This window comes from Crocuta crocuta, unplaced genomic scaffold, assembly GCF_008692635.1.
Source record: "Crocuta crocuta isolate KB4526 unplaced genomic scaffold, BGI_CrCroc_1.0 scaffold317, whole genome shotgun sequence".
NCBI classification, from domain to species: domain Eukaryota; kingdom Metazoa; phylum Chordata; class Mammalia; order Carnivora; family Hyaenidae; genus Crocuta; species Crocuta crocuta.
In genome coordinates, this window is record NW_027530984.1 from 974267 (window position 1) to 980048 (window position 5782).

At 43.0% G+C, this 5782-nt stretch overlaps 1 protein-coding gene across 5 annotated transcripts in view; it reads left to right on the forward strand.

Annotated features, from left to right (window-relative positions):
- The first annotated feature begins 5502 nt into the window (after positions 1-5502).
- The window catches only part of PPFIA2 (PPFI scaffold protein A2), a 471655-nt gene continuing 471375 nt past the window's right edge, over positions 5503-5782 (forward strand). For all 5 annotated transcript variants that reach the window (XR_013336610.1, XM_077770196.1, XM_077770197.1 and 2 more), the window contains exon 1: positions 5503-5731. The gene's annotated coding sequence lies outside the window, so the exon portion shown is untranslated. The remainder of the gene's footprint in view (positions 5732-5782) is intronic.

Below are 5782 nucleotides of genomic sequence, written 5' to 3' on the forward strand. Positions count from 1 at the left end.
TAGCTCTCCTATTCTGTAGTTTTGTTTTTTAGGCAAGTAAGAGTAATGTGTAGCATTAACGTACCAAGGAACATGAAACCTACATAATAAAAAGTATTTACCATTTGTGATAGAACTGGATATCAATTTTATGACAATTCATTTCAATTAATTGCATTTGATCTATTTTTAATGTGTGCATAACAGAAAACTTAAGCATAACATGTTTTTTATGTACTTTTTCTTTCCATTATCATTTTCACAAACAATATGTGGGAGAAACTGGCTAAGTTTTTACCAAGAGCCTCTTTATTCTTCTTTCAGCCTTAAAGCTCTATAGACTGCTTTTCCAGCTTCTCTCTTAAGTGGATATTGCCATGTGGGTTGTTCTCAGCAGTGGAATATGAGAATAGTATGTGTTACTTCTGGACCAAAAATTTCGGAAGCGGGTGTGCTTCTTGCACCCTATCTTTTTCCTTTCACCATGTGGATATAAAACCCGAGGAGATGGCAGAGGCCAGCTAAGAAAGGTGCCCAAATAACTGTGCGAAAGAAAAGTAGACCACTGACCAATTCTTACCTTGGAATATTGAGAGAGTGAAGAATAAGCTTATTTGGGTTTGAATCATTATGTATTTGGTGTTTGTTGCTTATTCTAAATAATATAATGTCATAGTATTGTGTGGCCTTGCTGTTTAATGAAATAAAATAAAATTCACATTACCACAAAACTATAGGTAGGGAGTATGATGGGAGTTACTTCTATTTTCTACCCAAATCTGTCTTCATTTCTAAATTCAACAGTAAGCCTAAGTGCAAACAAATGTCATTTAATTATTTTAACAATGTTAACATAAGTTTAACATTTTGTGAATATAGGCAAAATATTTTCAGAATGAGTAACTATATATTGAAATGAGGCGATATTGAGCTCAACATGTCTATTACAACTAATATTATTTGCTCTCTTTTTGCATCCAAATTATCCTTGCACTCAAAAGACAAATTACTGTCACTTACTAACTCTTTGTTGTTGTCATGGCCCAGGTTCTTTTGTGCTTTGCTCTCAGTAACTTAATCCTTATAAACAAAACCATACTTGACTTATAAAAAACAAGCCCTTTTTATTATTATTACTAAGGGGTAGTTGTATGACACCTTCCACTTAAGAAAATATATAGACAAAAGATCATATATAAAATAAAGTATATAGAGGGAGCATTAGTAAGTGTGACCAGTAACATTGTATACCTCTACGGACTAACTCCTTCCATTGATATAAGGCACTAAGACTAATAAAAGGGTGTTTTTCACTACCTCTCCCTCCCCTTTTTTTAAAAGATTAGTTATTCATTTTGAGAGATAGAGTGAGCTAGGGAGGGGCAGAGAAAGAGGGAGAGAGAGAGAGACCCAAGCAGGCCTCCACTGTCAGCACAGAGCCTGAAGGCCAGGGCTTGAACTCAGGAACCATGAGATCATGACCTGAGCCAAAGTCAAGAGTTGGACTCTTGACTGAGCTACCCAGGTGCCCCTTCACTACTTCTTCCTAAGCCTAGTTGACTAGAAGATAAGCATATCTTATCTTAATCATTGAGCCTTTGTTATTAAAAAGCAGATGGTAACTTTGGCATATCAATTGGTTTTATATTTGTTTGAGAGACTTTTTGTCTTGAATGAATAAGATGAATGTTTATTTGGATCTCTATGTATTTTGTTCCCAGATTTCTTCAGATTTATTTAACCAGTGGTTCTCAAAATGGGATTCTTTTTTTTTAAATTTTTTAAATGTTTATTTATTTTTGAGACAGAGACAGAGTGCGAACAAGGGAGGGGGAGAGAGTGAGGGAGACACAGAATCCAAAACAGTCTCCAGGCTTTGAGCTGTCAGCACAGAACCCGATGTGGGGCTCAAAGCCATGAACCATGAGATCATGACCTGAACCGAAGTTGGAAGCTTAGCTGACTGAACCACCCAGGCACCCCTCAAAGTGAGATTCTTGACCTAACAGTATTCCATTACCCAGGAACTTACTAGAAATGCAAGTTCTCTGACCACACCACAAACTTGCTGAATGTGAAACTCTTGGGATGGAGGTTAGAAATCTGTGTTGTAACAAGCCTTCTGGAGATTCTCTTATGTGCTAAATTTGAGGGCCATTAAATTAGAAGAATTGGTGTAGGAGGTGACTCTTCTTGACTCATGTGAATTGGCAACCCTAATTTCTTCTGTAAAATTGCTATTTATAAATGCCCCTCAGTTTTGATCGAAAATGTTATTTTTTTTTTTGTGGTTATATTAGTGATGAGAAAATGAAAATGTATAGCTTCTAAGCTGAGATTGCCCATGAAGACTATCTCTTCTTACTAAAATGTTTTTTACTTATGACTATTTCCTGCCTTCCATTATCAAATTCTTCCTTTTTGTGATAGTAACTACTGGGTATCCTTTAACTGTGTATCAGCCTCAGGTGGGGATTATACTTAGAATTAAAACTTTTATTTGATGTGTGAATGGGAGTCAAGGAAATCAACACTCTTCTTGGAAACGGTAACAACATCTGAATCTGTGCAAGGCAAATGTTGATTACTAAGGAAATTAGAACCACGGTTTAAAAAGGAAGGAATTCTTCTGCAGAGTGACATATGAACTGTCTTTAAGCATATGAAGTTTTCTTAAGTATAAAGGGCATTTTATGTCTTCTAGGAAATTCCAGGGAGTGAAAGTTAAAAGAGCACTGGCATCTAATTAATATGCAAAAGTTTTATTAAATTAGGTTTATCTGAAAATGGACTGGACCATCTCATGAGTTAATGAGTTTTCTGTAGTTAAGAGTAATTAAGCCACATCAAATGGTAGGTTGATTGAATGGTCTGGACCCTTGCTAGTCAAAGTGTGATCCTATCTGGGAGTTGTTAGAGGTACAGTATCTCAGGGTTTACCCCATCCTAGCGAATCAGAATCTACAATTTAATACGATCCATTGGTAATCTATATACACCTTATGTTTGAGAAATAATGCTTCAGTAGACATCTAATGAATCATCTCATTATTCTTATGCCTAATTATTTTTAATTTAAATCCAAGTTAGTTAACATATAGTGTAATAATGATTTCAAGAATAGAATTTAGTGATTCATCACTTACATATAACATCCAGTGCTCATTCTAACAAGTGTCCTCCATAATGTCCCTAACCCATTTAGCCCATCCCCTCACCCAACACCACACTAGCAACTCTCAATTTGTTCTCTGTATTTAAGAGTCTCTTATGATTTGTCTCCCTCCCTTTTTATATTATTTTTGTTTCCCTTCTCTTATGTTCATCTGTTTTGTATCTTATATTCCACATATGGGTGAAATTATATATTTGTCTTTCTCTGACTAACTTATTTCACTTAGCATAATACAGTCTAGTTTTATCCACATTGTTGCAAATTATAAGATTTCATCCTTTTTGATTGCCAAGTAATATTCCAATTATACACACACAGACACACACACACACACATACATATATATACATACACACACATATATATACACATACACACACACACACACACACACACACCACATCTTCTTTATCCATTCATCAGTTGATGGGCATTTGGGCTCTTTCCATACTTTGGCTATTGTTGATAGTGCTGTTTTAAACGTTGGGGTGCATTGCCCCTTTGAAACAGCACTCCTGTATCCTTTGGACAAATACCTAGTTCTTATACTTAATTATTATAAGATTATGTCTTGGTGCAGAATTTGAATAACAGTTTAGAAGAGGAGGAGGAAATATATGAACTTGACCTCACATTTCTCTGTGGGGTTGCTAACTGAATTAAATGCTATTTCAGAAGAAAAGATTTTGTTTCCTGACATTATGCTTAATTTAAGTGAGATGGTATTTGCAAAGTATTTCTTCAGTTGGCTTCAGACTCTTCATGTTATACAAAAGCAAAACATGTTTAGGGATTTCTTGCCCTACATCCTGAGGATACTTGCATTAACCCCCATATTACATACAGTGTTTAAGCCTTCGCCCTGTTCCCTCCTCCATGCCCTCTTCCCTTCACTAAAACTAGGATAGGCTAATTTCCTACTTGCATAGAGTAGGTACTGTTTTGTCTCCTGCTTCCTCACTATTCCTGGTGGGATGAGTCTCTATGGACGCCAGAAAGAAAGGAGAATAGGTTAAAGAGATGTGTAGGTATGGGAGTGGGGGGCGGGGACTGGAACCCCTTTTGAGACACCAGACTTTGCTCAAAGCTGAAATTTACTAGGGCAAGGAGTACTTAACATACAATCCTTATCTCCAAAGCAATAAATGGAGAAGAGCTGGAGAGGTAGTGAGAAGGGACAGATGCCACCACGCCCTAGCTTGACTCAGGTCAACCATGACTACCATGCCCTGGTCCTGGGAGCGGGGAGCTGCTTAAAGGAATGACCAGCTCTGAAGGCCAGAGAGCCCGAAGGTGCCCATGTGCCTCGGCCTCCCCACAGCACCGGCCGACACGCGCCTTCCTGTAGCGACCATTGTGCGGGGGAAGCCCGGACGAGGAAGAGCGCATCCCCTTCCCACACCTGCCCATCCCCAGCCTTGGCTTCTCAGGGGGCCCTGGGACGGACGCCAGCCCCGGCAGCCCGGGAGCGGCTTTGAGGGAGTCGTGTGTATCCGCGAGCGCGTGTGCGTGAGGAGGAGAGCAAAGACGTGATTACTTCAGAATTTATTTAAGGGCCGGTGGAAACCACTGCAGCAGCTTCCAGGGGAAGCCCTTGTTCCAGAGGAAGAGGAGGCGGCGGCTGCCAAGGAGGAGGCGGCGGAGGGGGAGAGGCGGGGGAGGAGGAGCGGCGGCAGCAACAGCACGAGGCAAGTGAGGAGAGAAGGTGCTGTAGCGTCCGCACCGGCTCCCAGCAGGTTGGTTCCCCGGCCGCCCTGTGCCGGCGCCTGGGCTTGCGAAGAGGCTCTGGGAGGAGAACCTGGGTGTGGGGGGCCGACCGCTCGCCTTTCCGGAGGAGAGGCGCCTCTTTTGAGTTCAATGAGACGCCCGAGGGCAGAAATAGTCAGGGGGCCGGGAGACGACCTGTCGTGCTTCCCGCATCCCTGGGGAGTCGCTTCCCTCCAGCTTTCCAACTCTCGGCGTTAGCCGTCAACTCCGGAGGGGCTCCGGGTGGGGGACTGGGTGGAGAACTTCTCTTACACACACTCCTCACGCCTTTCCCCGCAGCTCACGTTTGGAGGGACCCCCCCTGCGCGCGGCCTGGAAAGGGGAAGGAAGGTGGCTGGGGTGGGGGTGGGGGAGGGGCGCCGCTCGGTTAAGTTTCTGGGAGTCAAACCCAGTCCCCAGCTCCCGGCTCCGCGCCCCGGGTCCTCAGCTGCACGCGGGGAGCCGAGGCTGCTCCGGCAAAGGGGCCGCTACTGCTTTAAGAGCCGCCTCCCCCTCTCCTCCCTTTGACAATGGTCTGAACCGAGCTCTGCTTCCCAAAGCAAAATTTGTAATATGCCATTTTCCGATGGACGCTTCTCCTTTTGGCTGCTGACGGAGCCGCGGGAAGATGCCGGGCTGCTGCCACGCCACCCGGCCGGGGCACGTTCTGGGAGGGCGCCGGGGCACGCGAGTGTGTGAGCCGCCTTTCTCCTCCGGTTGCTAGGGAAATGGTCCGGGAGCGCCGGCTGTGAGCTTCCTCTCGCGTCAAGCCGGAGACTGCGGTTGTCATTGATCAATTGAAGAAGCAGGACCCGAAATTACAGACATTAGGTACCGAAACTGTGTTTGAGTTACAAGGTTTCCCTTCCGCTTTATGAATTT